At 34.0% G+C, this 15,155-nt stretch overlaps 1 pseudogene; it reads left to right on the top strand.

Annotated features, from left to right (window-relative positions):
* Positions 1-14,591: 14,591 nt before the first annotated feature.
* The window catches only part of LOC106338349, a 5,369-nt pseudogene continuing 4,805 nt past the window's right edge, over positions 14,592-15,155 (top strand).

Below are 15,155 nucleotides of genomic sequence, written 5' to 3'. Positions count from 1 at the left end.
CGAGACCCTGAGGGGGGGGGGAGTTCCGGAGAAGAGAACGCATAGCATTGGACTGATCCAACTCGCCCAATGGCGAATTGAAAAAGACTAATCCAACTCGCCATTGGGCGACATGGAAATGGATCTTCCAACTCGCCCAATGGAGAGTTGGATTGGTCGATCAAACTCGCCATTGGGCGAGTTGGACTTGGCTAATCCAACTTCCCCGATGGCGGATCGGACGATGCTGGTTTGGTTGTTCCGATGCTCAGAAATTGTTCGTTCGATGGGTTGAATGATCCTTTATGAGGATCTTGTCATGCAATAGTCTTTAAATATACAAAGTTTTAGTTTTCCGTATTCTTATTTTCTTTTCAGAAAGATTTCTCGGGAAACTTCCGACATTGATTTCGTCGTTACCGATTTTGACCCCAATAGTTAGCCCCCCAGATCGCAAGTTTCAAGTTCGATTTTTGCGTGTGGTTAGACAGGTTAGGAAAGTTAGGCGGAATTAATGGCAAAAAGTCCGAAGGTGAACAGTAGATTGGCTCACTCCATTCCTCATGAGAATGGAATGTGGGAAGATTGGGGCTGCACCTTATGAAGGGTGCCTACGTACCCTTGTCAAAGGGATCAAGCCTTTCGTAGTTCGTCCTGGAGTTAAGATTCATACGACATGTTTTCTAGTGAGACCTTTATGGTCTAGTTATGTGTCGTATAGAGATTATCGGGCATGTTTCTGCCGATGGCATTTTATATTGGACCTTTGTCGGCCTCGAGAGTAGCCTTTCTGCCTATTTGCTTTGGCCGAGTGTGGCCGCATTTATGTTTTTGGGATTAGCTGCGTGTGGCTTTGAATCCCTGCCGCTTCCCGACTTCTTTTTAATGAATTGAGTTTAGCGTTTTAAGAGCATATTTGTATTCGTGTGAATGTAGAGGGATGATTATGAGTTGTCATCTCATATTCTAACTCTTTGCTAGATCGTCATATTCGTTGTTCATTTTGGGTGAAAAATTTTGAATTTTTTAATTTTACGCAGATTCGTAAACGTGGAATATACAAAAGAGACAACTTTTGGGATCTCGTATCGTCAAATACCATGCCTTGAGATGTTAAAGACCAGTTCGCTGGGTTTAGGATAAGACCTAGGTTTACCGTCGTTTTTTAGGGCGTGCGATGACTACTTCGGTTTACGTATCCCGTATGCGATCTCAACCTGATTCGTACCGATTTAAAGTCTGCGATAGGTTCTCGGCTTACACGACTTGTCTGGTAGGAATCGAGCATCTCTCCAGCGACAATTTCTAAGTCGAGGAAGTGCTGACCAAAATTTCGGATTCTTTTATAGCGCTATTATCCTTGTGTCAGATGTCTGAGAGCTATCTCTATGAGATGGCTAAGTCTGTTTGGGACGTTAAGAGTTTGTTGTGATCAGCAACAAACATAATGGTAGATATTACCGTTTTTGAGTCTTCATAGTACGTGTTTAAGGAGATGTTAGTGTGTATGACTGTTTGGTCTTCCAAAAATTTGTCTTTATCGAGGAAAGTAATTTTGTGGAAAAACGGTTCTTCAGCTGTCTGCGACGTCTCGCAATGTTTAAGATTGGTTTTTCTTTCCTATGCCGCATTTTGTGCTTGAAGATGTTTCGCGATATTGCAAGGGTTTAGTCTTAACCCTTCGTTGGAGAAACATTTTGGTTTGTTCGCAACCAAAATTTTTGTTCCTGTTTGGATGTTAAGGATTTTGAATTATGATATAGGAATTAGGACCAAAGGCCGCGTAGATCTGTCCCTGGGAAGAAGCGTTTTCCTTCATTGTGCTTTGTGAAGAGTTGGCCCCCAAAGATTTATTTCGTGTACTTTTAAAGATGTTTCGTATAGCTCTGGGGCGTTGTTACGAAATTTCCTTACATGCCGCATTTTATGGGTAAAACGTTGCGAGCTTAAAGTGAATCGTTTAGTATATGGAACTTGATCGATTTTTGACAAGTTTAAGTTTTTTGTTAACCGTTTGGTTGTTCGGACTAAGTCTCGTTGTAAAGTCTTTATCATATGATTTCCGTTTTTGGGTTATACGATAATAATTCGCGTAATTGTTACTTGGTGTTTTAGACAAATTGCGGATTGTCGTTTAGCCGTTAAGTGATCGGATGGAGCGGTGGTTGCTCAAATGTTTTGGCTTGGCATGAAGGATGTATTCAGCTGCATAGCCGAGGACGTAGCTGGTCAAGGATTAGACCATGTCACTTTCACTTTCGTGTTAACACGAATATCATGTTAGTTTAGAATTGTCCTAAAGGGGCACCGAATTCTGGTTCGGACTTTTACTGGAAAGCGTAATTGTCTGAGGGCCAAAGAGCGTTTGTCGAGATTGATAGGCCAAGTATGCCATGGTTTTCTGTGTTAAGATGACCGATAGTTGTAGAAAATGATTTTCCGCTTTAGATTTCAGTTATACGATGAATGTTTCGTATAATGTTTCCTATAGTTGTATTAAAATTGTTTCTTTCTTGTCTGAGGAAGATGAAGCCTAAGAGTTTTGATACAGAACCCGTGCGGAGTCAATTGCGGGATGATTGCATGCTTGGATGTGACTGAGGGGAATGAAAGGCAGAAGCCAGCGAGCCGCAGGGATAAAAAATAAGATCTATAAGATCGTAGTGGGAAGAGATAAAGTTTAGATTGGTCGTCAAATGTCGGATCATACAACTTTGTTTTTGCTATACGAAAAATACTTCTTCGTAAACATGTTGCGTTTACTTTTGAAAGTTGCTTCGTATGAATTGATTTGATTGTATGAAGGATTTTTCGCGCAAGTAACGTGCGACCGGTTTTATGAAGGTAGTAAATCAGTGCTATGTATGGACATGTTAAAGTAGTGTTGTTTCCGCAGATTTTACGAGAAACGTTTCTGCTTTGATTTTGATATTTGGTTAAAGTTTCTGGGAGTTACTCATGGAGTGTTACCGAAGTTTATTTTGCTACGATCTAGTCGCAGAACGTTTTTCGTAGGCTTTTGAGAGGATTCTCATGACATATTCGTTTATGGAACGAATTGGTCAACCAGCGGTAGATCTAGTCAACGAGCGGGGAGAAAGCGTTCCCTTTGTTGTCCTCGCTGCTAATTTTATTCTCAATTTTTCTTTGTCGCAAATGTTTTTGATGCTTTTTCGCGACTCACTTGGTTCACGGAAACTGAAAGAAATGCTTTGATGCTTGAAGATTTCTCGTATAAATTTTGATTTTTATACGAAACTCGTTTTATTAAGTCAAAAAGGTCCTCAAGACTTTGTCTAATCGTCGAGTTTCAGTTTGATATTTGTACAAGTTTTCTAAATGCATGATTGTGACAGAAATGCTGTAAAGTCCTCGAGATTATGTTCGTAATGGTTTTGATATGTTGCTAGCGTTTAGACGAATCTTAGATTAACGTTGCCGTTTTGGGACGATTTTAATGAAGCACCGCATTCCCTAAGTGTTTTTCTGCTTGTTACTACAAGAGTTTGCTTTCTTAAAAAGCGTTTTCTTGATGCAGAGGCAAAAAGTTTTTGAAGTATGGGAGTATACGAGTATAGTATACGTACCTACTCTCCCTTTTTTACAAAAGAAAACAGATGAACTGTTTTTCGGAAGGGTTGTGTACGTTTTTTTCTTTTTTTAGGAAGCAAGATGAGTATGCTTGAATGCGTGGCTAACGTTTCTCGGGTTTTCAAGAGATTAGATCGGTTTGCAAGTTCTTCCTGGACAGTTAAGGATCAATAGAACAAGACTGGAAAAATTGCCTAAGACTTGCTTGCTAGACTATCCACCTAGATTCTAAGTTCCCTAAAATTTACGGCAGTTTCCAAGACGTTTTCATTCTTTTCCTTCAAAAAATTACAAGTCTGATAAATTTTTCAAGTCAAACATACCTTAGTCCAATCGGAGATTCGGTTTTGCCTCTTCTCTGTTTTGCTTGCTCATTTCTCCTTCCTCCTTATCTCGGAAACTTGGCATTTATCCATTTCTTCCATTTTTCTTTGTTCAAACCGAGCAAACCGCCATTACTTCTGGGCCCGATCTCGTTTTAAACCGTAAGTGGGCTTTTATCGTGTTTTAGAACATTTCAGACCAATTGACGACTTGCGCGTATTTACGATTTTTGTTAAAAAAAAAAAAAGAACCGTCGATTCGTCTTCCGTATATCATTGGTCTTTATGAACAAATGCAAACCAGTCCATTTACTCGAAGATACAAAGGTGTTAAGGTAACCAGTATCGTCCTGACATTGGACTTGAACTTCCATGAGAAAACAACAGCTTACTTGTTTTCTTCATAAAATCTTGACGGAAACTGACGGAAACTCCAATTGCGATGAAACTAAAGACGTTTCGATCGAAGTTCAAAGGAGAACATGTTGGGAGCCTTGTTGGGCGACATGGGAGAGAGAGAGAGGTCTTCAGTGGTGACTTTGATGATATATCATGGATTTTACCCACTTTTAGCTATGGTATATAGGTGTTTATAAATACATTATAGTTTTTATAAATACATTATAGTTTTTTTGGAGTATTTTTAGTATGTTTTCAGGTTTAGGTACATTTTGGAGGAAAGTGGTGATTTTGGGGTCTTTTGGAGCCTTTTGAGTGAAGAACTGCACAAACGTGTCAGATGTTTAGATATGGATGGAGATCTTCCCACGGTGAGATGGAGCTTATATTTTGACATAAGATAGAGCTTTGAGTTAGCTTTCAAATTCCACTGGTTTGAGGTCAATCCAACGGTTAGATCAGAAGTTATGTTTGTTTTACTGAAGAGTGGTCAGTCTGTTTCGCGAGAGAGAGTTATCGAGGAGATGAAGGAACGTCGATCGACGGTGCACCCTTGGTGTCGATCGACGGTGATTCCAGAACATGGGCCGAGTATATTTCAAGACCGACTTAAGCCCAGAAGCAACCACAAATTACCAGAATACCCATGGACGACCTAAAATCCTATTTTTGTATTTTCTAAACCATTGTTGACGGCTAAGCTTTATTCTATTGTTCTTAGTTAGGAGAGAATGGAGGAGCTCCTTCAGAGTCCTCCTGGAACTCCTTTAGTTTTCATATTGCTTTCTATACTATATCTATTCTTTCTTTGATTTTCTGTGACAACTATCATGTCTGAATAGATCCACCTGTTAGGTTTAGGGCTCAGACATTCATGAGAGATTAGCTCAAAATATAGAATTGCTAAGTGTTAGGATATGAATCAAATAAACTGTTCTTAATGTTTGTGTTATAGAGTAGCTAACTATGACCTTGCCTATAGATACTAGGGCGCAAGCGAAAGTTTAATTCTCTGTCTGATTAGTTTAGATTGTGCTAGGATTACTAGAAACAAGCGGAAGCTGATTTATTAAACCTAGTGAACATGTCAAACCTGTGTGATAACGCTCCCTGGAAGGTTCATCGATCGACAACTCATTAGTTGTATCGATCGACGGGCTGAAAGGTGTAACAATCGACACCCTGTTGTTGGAATCGATCGACACTTTCTCAAGACCAACAAGCAACAGCTAAGGTCCTAGATCCAGCGATAGATAGTCTAAAAATACGAAAGTTGATCGACTATTCTTATTGTTTGAGTTCTAGAATATCCAACCTTAGTCTCTATACTATTATAATCCTGATTGTCTGAATAGAAACCCTAGATCTAGTAACCCTCCTTCCACCAAACAAACTCAATCAATGAACCGAGCAACTACCTTGCTCACCACTGCTATTTACATTTAAACCATTCAACCTACCTTAATCATATAACTATTAGATCTTTTATGTGTCCTACCTCCCTGTGAATTCGATCTCTAAGTACTACAACTCGACCTCTTATTTGAGAGAGTACAAATCACTTTTTATGGTAATTTAAGTGATATCAATTGACCAAGGAGAAAAGGAGTATGGCGAGTTTGACCAAGAGGAGAGGGTGTGTGGCGATTTTGGCCAAGAGGGTTGTGAGTTTGACCAGGAGGGTGGCTAGTTTGACCAAGAGGGTGGCAAGTTTGACCAGGAAACTGGATTGTTGTCCGTTTTACTCGACATGTGGCGAGTTGGTCGTTGTCCGTTCTATTCGCCATATGGTGAGTTGGACGTTGTCCGTGCTACTCGACATGTGGCGAGTTGGATGTTGTCCGTTCCACTTGCCATACTGAAATTATTTCCGGAGAGTTCCTTAAAAATAGCAATTTTAGACGTTGATTCCGAGATTACCGTTTTTGACCCCAACAATTGTTCCGCAAATTTATTTTCTGAGTTTTAATATCAGAAACTCTCGCTGCGATGAGCTTAATTATTGCGACCAAACCTAATCAGAAATTTTCTCGTTTCCGTAGGATCGATCCGAAGGAGTTTTAAGTTGTTTTTCGAAGTAAGCTTAAATGACAATCATTGAGAATTCACTGAGTATGTTACTATAGAATCGAAACTTGAATTTTTACGAAACCTTAGGTTTCAGAAAACGTTTAGTAGTGAGGAATACGATCTCCCGTTTTGCTTAGTTTAGTCTTTTTCAGCCGTTTTTGGTTTCGAGTGATTCAATAGAGATCAACTTTGTTTCTTCGAAAATTATTCGAAAGAAATATAACATTGGAGAATTGTCAACTCGATTTTCTGTTCTTTTATTTCCGCAAGTCACCCAGATTTTATCCGTGACTTCAGGAGGTCAAAGCAATGTCTCCGAAGACTTTTACGGAAGTTATTTGGAAAAAAGTTAAGCGGTGAGTTGCGAACCCAATTTGTTGTGCTTCCTTCTCCTAGGGTTTCTACGCGGATTAGGGAAGCAAGTTTTATTTTTCTGAAAAGTTTTCGGAAAACGTTTTTTGGTCTAACACTTACGTGTTGAGATTTCTCCAACTCGGTAATGAGACGGATTTAACGGGGTTTGATAGATTTATCGTTTCACTTTCTCTTTTTTTCTCTTTAAACAGAGAAATCGCAAGCTCGTTTCGGTGCTCCTCCCATGGCAAAAAGTTTCGACTAGGTTTTCGATTTTGTCAAGCACTACAGTGTTTGTTTAAGCGTTGGTCATAGGAGCAGTCAGTGCTGCGAGTTTGTCTTTCGTATTTCCAAACATCGTTTCGATCAAGCGTTTTGCGGCCGTGAGTTAGAGTAATCCATACCGCCCTCTCTATAGCGCCAAACTGTGGGAACCGAAATTCACACCATCGATTTCCGTAATTGTAGGAAAGCCGGGAAACCCTAACTTTCCCTGAGGTCCCGAATTCTCTGCGAGAGCCACGAAAAGTGACCAAATAAATGCGGAAAATATGAAAAAATAACAAAATAAATTTACAGAGAAAGTAGATCTTTATTGCGAATCCACGTAAGAGCATTGCGATTATTACAACAGATTATAAAAGCTTCGGCCACAAGAGCTGTCACCGAGTTCCCTAGTTCTAGCCACCAAAAACCTTAAACTTAGTTGAGTCGCAGCTCGATAACAACAAACGAAAAAGATACAAAAAAGGTTTTGATTGATTTTGTAATGAACCTTATGAAAAGCTGCCCACGTACCCCTTTCGAGGATCAAGCCGAACATACTTCAATTGAAATGGTTTGAACAAGAGATCGAACTGCATGGGCAAGTTCGCCTAGTATAAGTGCAAGTCATAGAAACCATAAATGAGAGAGAGAGAGAGAGAGAGAGAGAGAGAGAGAGAGAGTCTATTAAACTAACCATAAATTCATTATCAAAAGTTTTAAGCATTTTTTGTCAATTATATTTCGTTAATTTGTAATATTCAACATTGAAGAATATAATATATAATTAAATAATTTAGATTATTAACATTTCTACCGCAATAATGCAAGTTTCACCTTCTACTATATCCTGTAGACAGTATGTTACACAGATAAAGTATAAATGAAATGAAATAGACTAAAAAGTACAATATACATTACTGAAATTATCAAATAGATCAAGAATACTATATGAGAGATCTCTGAAATTGGAAAACGGTATAAATCTTTGAGGAACGCCATTGAATAGATGAATGAAAAAAAACTTGATCGAAATAAGTATTGAAGGTTATAAGTTTTTTTTTTTTTTTGTTTTTGCTTTTTAATTATTTAAAATAACACAAATTTATCTACTATTAGTTTTATGTATATAATATACATGAATTAATGTTTAAATGTATATGAATTAGTTGACAAATTAATTATGCTAAAATTATGTTGCTTTAAATAAATACTATAATTTATTTAATTTGGTTTAAGGGATAATATGCACAACTTTGACGGTCTTTTATCATAAAACAAGAAATATTTAATGAAAACGTCATATAGTTTGTAGGATTTTCAGATATATAATTTTATAATAAATAAAATATTTATTTAAATAATATTGGTATAACTGATTCTAAATGTATAAGGTATAAACCTATGGAATGTATCTCGCAGTGATTACTATAAATGTTACCATTCGTATCCCTTATATATTAATTGAGAAGCATTGCAACATTTTTTTGTAGTCACGTATCATCACTAGGATGATTCTTGGAATCCAGAGAAAAAAGTTGATTCATCTAAATATATAATAAGTTTTTTATTAAACTAACCATAAATTCATTATTAATGTTCTTCGTTATTTCTTTAAATAAAAATTACAGAATTGCCTAATGTTGTTAAAGTATATATGACAGTTAATGATTTTGAATAATAAAATTTTGATAAAAATAATGTATCTTATATCATATTTGTTTGATTTTAAAATATTAAAATAAATTAAACAACCACATTAACCATATAATAAAAAAATTATATTTTATGTATAAGTTATAATTTGAATTTTTAAAAACAACTATAAATTACAAAAACTGTTAAAAATCTCACATTCAAATTTTATGATCCATGGTTTAAATATTTTTTTATGACAAGATGCGAAAGATTACAAAATCATATAAGTAGAAAGTCTCATTTAATAAGTAAGATTAAACTAAATACCTTATAAAAATACATAATTTTTTTTAATTTCAACATTTACTCTGGAATTTATTTTTTGATAAAAGCTTTGAAAAAATATTGACAGGAAAATTACCACAAATACCTCATTCATAGTACCACTTTTCATGTCTACACTAATCACTTTTACCATCACTTTTAATGAAGGGTAGAAGACAGTTATACCCCTATGGTTAACTAATCTAGACTTACGGTTTAGAGTTGAGGGGTAGGGTTTTTGGAATATGAAATTTAGGATTCTAATAAATATATAAATAAATAATTAAAAAAATTTAAAAAATTTTAAAAAATAATTTTAAACATAATTTTCGATTTTCAAAAAGAAAATTTGAAAAAAAAATTCAAAAAAAAAATCAATTTTTTTTTATAAAAAAGTTCGAATTTGAAAAAGTATAATTCGAAAACATAAAAAAAAAATTCTTTATTTTTTTTATTTTTTATTTTTATTTATTTAAATAATGATTTATTATATATATAGAGAACAAGAGTATAAGAGTCTTTTGCCACTTAATGAAGGAAATATTTTTGAAAATGTCCCTTTAGTGGTGGTAAAGATGAAAAGTGGTACCATGAAAGTGGCAAACATAAAATTTCCCCAAAAAGATACAAATGATAAAAAAAAAACCAATAAGTAGAAAGCATCATTTAATAGATATTAATATTAAAATAGATTATATATATGTTAATATCATTTAAATTTAATTAGATACCTTATCAAATAGAAAAAAATATTTTTTGGATTAATATAATTTATTTATATATTCACACCAATTTAATTATATATGTAATAGTTACTTAACGTTTAGTTATTCAATATATATTTATTATTTAATAATTATGTAAAACATATAATACATAAAATAATTTTTATATATAATGTTTATTCCGCGCAAGGCGCGTCTAGTACTGTTTTGAACTGCAGTTGTCCCGAAATATGTGCCTTTGGCACAAACTTTACTTAAATTGTACCGCAGTACTTAATCCGCTTGCCCCGCACCGCCCAATCCACTATCACCTTTAGAAGCCATAACATCACAATTAATGAGGCTTAATCAAATGAAAAAAAAAAAAAACTACTTCCTTTTTTTCCACGGATTTCATGTTTCTCGTACAGTCCTGCACAAATTCGTTTCCTAATATTTTGATGTTTCCCTTAACTATATTTCCAGAGTTTTATTATAAAAAAAAATCATCACATTCAACCCTAACAAAGATGACATGAACAGATCTCAACAAAAAAAAATGTTAAAGTATGGTCCTAAAACCTTGCTACCGAGCTACTCTGAAATCCTTTTTTTTCATCGATATTCTATTACTCGAAATTGAGGTGGTTTGGGAACCAGACCGGAACATAACAACCATTGTAATACGAATTCCTGTGAAAGGACCTTCATATTGTAGCTAATGAATCAGACGATACATTTTCAGAACGAGGAGTGAAAATAATCGAGAAATCGAAGAATTTATTTTTCAATCTTGACAACTCCTTCAGTTCAGTGGAAAAGTCCGGCCATGCTCCTGGATCTTAAATCATCAAAATTAAATCCTTACAATCGGTGCCAAGCCTAACACACCGATAGTTGTATCATGCACTCCAGTGGCCATAAGAGAGCCTCAAGTTCCGAGTGTAGGGGTGAGATCTTTATGCTTTGATTTTTTGCTCCCAAAAGTTGAAATACTCCTCTATAAATTTTCATGACCATACACAACCACTGAAAAGTGTGTCATGCATCTCTCTGTTGTTGAGACATGTTCAGGAGATTGTCGCTCCACTGATATTTCTTCATGTTTACTATTAGCTTCAAACCAAACATGACATTCTGATTCAGCGTGTTTGGCAGTTTTCAATTGGTCCATGTCTATCCTCTGAATAACTTATCAGTTCTTGCTTTCCAAATATATCATAGTATCCAAAGGTAAGGGTCTTTATCTAGCTCAGGATCTTAAATATCATTCTTTCGCCATAATAGATAATTCATATTTGTGTACTGGCTTGCGCTGGGGAACACCAACTGTGAAAATGAGATTGTTGTTTGTAAACTGGCAGACATTAAAAAATAGTGTGGTTAATAGTTTTATTTTGTTCTCCACATCTAGGAAAATGATTGTCGCATCGCATATGGCGATGTGTTAAAGTACTTGTCACATCTACTCCGAAATCTAAAAAACCAAAACAACCTTGCTTAATATCCAAATGCACATATCACCTACTATTACCTAACCAATGTTCTTCTTTGATTTGGAACATCTACCTATTTGAGATTGTAATGAGTTAAGATGACGATAACAATAAATAAAAATTGCACTTTTCTTTATACGAGAACAAGAAAACTATGATTCTTTTGTTTGACATTGGTTAGGTAGTGCTAGGCCTGGGATTTATTATCCGAGATCCGGATTCGATCCGAGATCCGCTCCGGATCCGCTCCGAAAATAGGATATCCGGGGTTTCCGGATCCGAATCCGGATAGTAAAATCTTGGATCCGTGCAAACCGAATCCGGATCCGGATATCTTAATTTTTAGGTCAGGATATCCGGATCCGGATCCGTATTTTTAAAATACATTAAATTTTTAAATTTTATTAATATTTATATTTGATATATTAATATTTATACATGAATTAATCTTATAATATTATATTTTAGTTTTTACAATATTATAAACATATATAAATATATTTATAAATATTTAATCTATGTATTATATTAAAAATATTAGTATTTTTTGTTAAAAATATTATTTTTAATTATTTTGACGGATCCGGATCCGGATATCCGCGGATAATAGAATATCGAGACGGATATCCGAAACCCGGATATCCGGAAACCACGAATCCGGATCCGGATATTAAATCCACGGATCCTGATACCCTAAATTTTCCGGATATCCGGATCCGTCCCATGGCTAGGTAGTGATACTATTAATTGTTTGTCAAACAAATAAATGAAAAACTATGACTCTTTTGTTTCCATCCAATAAACGATTTCATGTTTTCTCAATAAACTGGTTTTGTTTTTTTCTCTGGTGCAATAAATTGGTTGGTTTTTTTTTTTTAACGTTGATTTATTATGATATTACAATTATGATATGAGAAAGGTTACATAGACGATTCGACAACCAACAATACTACATGTCTTACGAAGACCTACACCTAACTGCATCACCTGAGCCGTCCTATGAAGATCTACACCTGACCAGATTTACTTGCACCATGTTGAAGATCCCTTGTAAACCTTTCTTCCGTAGTCTGCATAATTGTTTAATAAATTCTCTCCGGGACTTGAAACCTGGATTTCTTGTGATCTGCAAGAAATTGCATAGTTTGGGATTCGAACCCCAGACCTGGGTGTAGAAGCCTTTAAACCTTAACCACCAGGCTACGGTGCGGTACATCGTTATCTATATTATATTAAGGAAGAAAATTAGAACCAACAAAAAAATATAATAGAATTACTTCAAAATGTCGACTTGCTTGGCGTGTGCCTACAATATTCTCGAGGATTTAAAAACAAATGTCATCTCTTCTCTAAAGTCTAAACCTGTTGCCCAAGGAAAGTACTCTGATTTGTCCCACTCACAAAAATTCTATTCTAACTACCCCACCTATTTTCTAACTATCCCTCTCTTTTTCCCTTTCTCTTATTACCCTTTCTTTTTATATTATTTTCCCTTAAATCTTAAATCTGCGGACTCCACTTTCTCTTCTTTTTTTAATATTATTAAAACAGCTTGTGGACCCTACTTTCTCTTGTTTTTATATTTTTAAAACAACTTGTTGACCCCACCTTTCTTTTATATTATTAAAATAGTTCGCGGATCCCACTCACTTTCCCCTATTATTTTTGTTTCGACTTAAAAGCCTTCAAATTTAAAATAAGATATTTCATATATTTTACTATTTTATATTTATAATTGATTTAACAATCTATATAACTTATGAATAATATTCTCTTTGTTTTATAAAAAAAAAATTGATACTTTTATTGTTATATAAATAATATCATTTTATAATTTCAATTCACTTATATCTATTTTGACTTTAGTATTATTCAGAAAATACTTTTTGTATAGTATTTTATATAAATTTGAAGATTGAATATTGTATTGTGGACTACTAGGACTATTAGGACTACTCGAACTACTTTGGACTATCTTAGACTACCTTGAACTACTATGTATTATGTATATTTCTAAGAACTTTATATTTTTGGCTTACTATATATTTCTAGCAGATATAATTTATATTTGAAATTATATTTCTATATATGTTTTTAAATATCAAATTAGTCATGAAATCTTTAATATTTCTTAAGTTGTTAGAACGCTTGTTAATAACATAGATGTTTCAAAACCAATTGACACAGTTAGTAGTAAAAATCACTTACCTTCAAAATTATCAATTGAAGCTCTAATATAAGAGAGTAAATCAACATGTGAAGAAGAGAAACGAGAAGCTCGAGATACTCCTTTTATTGACGTAAATCTATTTTGAACTAACTTGAACTACTATATGTTATGCATATTTCTAAGAACCTAATTTTTTGTCTTATTATTTATTTTTAGCAGATGTATCTCATCTATTTTGTATTTATATGTTCATATATATGTTTAATTAGCAAATTACACATAAAATACGTTTGATTTGTTAAGTTGATTGAAAACTTCCCATTTTTATAGAAAAATTACTTATACTTCTATAACTAATGTCGTGATGGTAAGGCCATAGTAAGGTGAATACCGCAATATATATATATATATTTTTTTTTTTTTTCTGAAATTTTTTTTGTTGTGATTGTGTTATATACAACCTAAAAATGTCTAAATACATTGATATTACTTATAAATTTGAATTTTTGACGTGGTACTACTAATAAATGTTTAATTTTGCAAAAGTATTACTATGAAGAAAGAAATATTACTACAACCTTGAGAAGTACTAAGTGTAAATATTCAAACATATGTTAGACATAAAATATGATAAATTTGTCAGGTTTTAAACATGTTTTTTCCACCTTACATTTTTTTGTCACGTTTTAGACATGTCTTTTTTTTTTAATGTTTTAGACAAGTTCTTTTCGTTATAAAAAGACACAAATTTCTGAAAATGAAATTTTTAAGTATATCGATATAAAAAATATATGAAAATATGTTTAATGATTATATGGTATTATTTAATTATCTATTATTTTAAAATAAAATTATTTATATACATTATTTTTCTTAAACTAATATTGTTTATCCCTTTCATGCATGTGCTAAATATGTTCTACACGTTTTAGAGGTTTTATTTGTCTTAGTAATACCTAATAAGCTTAGTAGTTCAAATTTTCTAAAATGTGTAAGCCATGTATTTTTTGTTAAAACATGTTTTTACTAACGAAATAATAATACTATATATTATAAGTATTGTATATTCTAGTGATTTCTAATAAATCCAATAGTCCAACTTATTTTTTTGGCACATAGTAATATTTAACATTCTAGTTATCCAAACCTGTTTCAGAACAACATAATACCAATTTTATACACATTGCAACAAAAATAACAAATTTTCCTACACAATATTCTTAAATTGTTATAAATCCAATGGTGAATGTCCATAATCAGGCCCGGCCCTGGAGTAGCCATGACCAGAGACATAGAAGAGGAGCTGAGTGAGCCTGAGGAGGATGAGCCAAGTGATGAGACTGCCGTAGAAGAGAGGTGTGAAGCTGAGGATACTAAAGAGAACCAGAACCAGAGTGAGATACCATGTGAGCCAACCAGTGTGTGGAGTGGACCAATTACTAGATCAAGGCTGAGAGCACAAGAGGAGAGGCTCCAGGAGATAGCCAAAATCGTGGGCCTTGGATCAAGACAAGGAGATCAAGATAAACCAGCCTGTTGGTTTAATTTAATTACTTTGTAAAGCCTTTGGTTATTAGGCTTTCATTTAATTTAAACCAAAGACAATTAGGATTTTAAAATAAACCAATTTCAACTGGATTAGGATTAAAATTAGAATTAAACCATCTTGGTTTACTTCTAGGGTTTTTTTTGTCGATTTCTTTAAGAACATGAGGGAGGCAGCTTCTTTTAAGAAACATGGGGACACCGCTTTTGCTTTCTGAACTTTCAATCTAAGAATTATTCAGTCAACTTTATTGCCTTGTCTCTAGCTTTCTCTGTTCAGCTCAAGAACATTGATCTC

Source organism: Brassica oleracea, chromosome C4, assembly GCF_000695525.1.
Source record: "Brassica oleracea var. oleracea cultivar TO1000 chromosome C4, BOL, whole genome shotgun sequence".
NCBI lineage: Eukaryota > Viridiplantae > Streptophyta > Magnoliopsida > Brassicales > Brassicaceae > Brassica > Brassica oleracea.
This window is presented reverse-complemented; position numbering and strand designations above follow the sequence as displayed.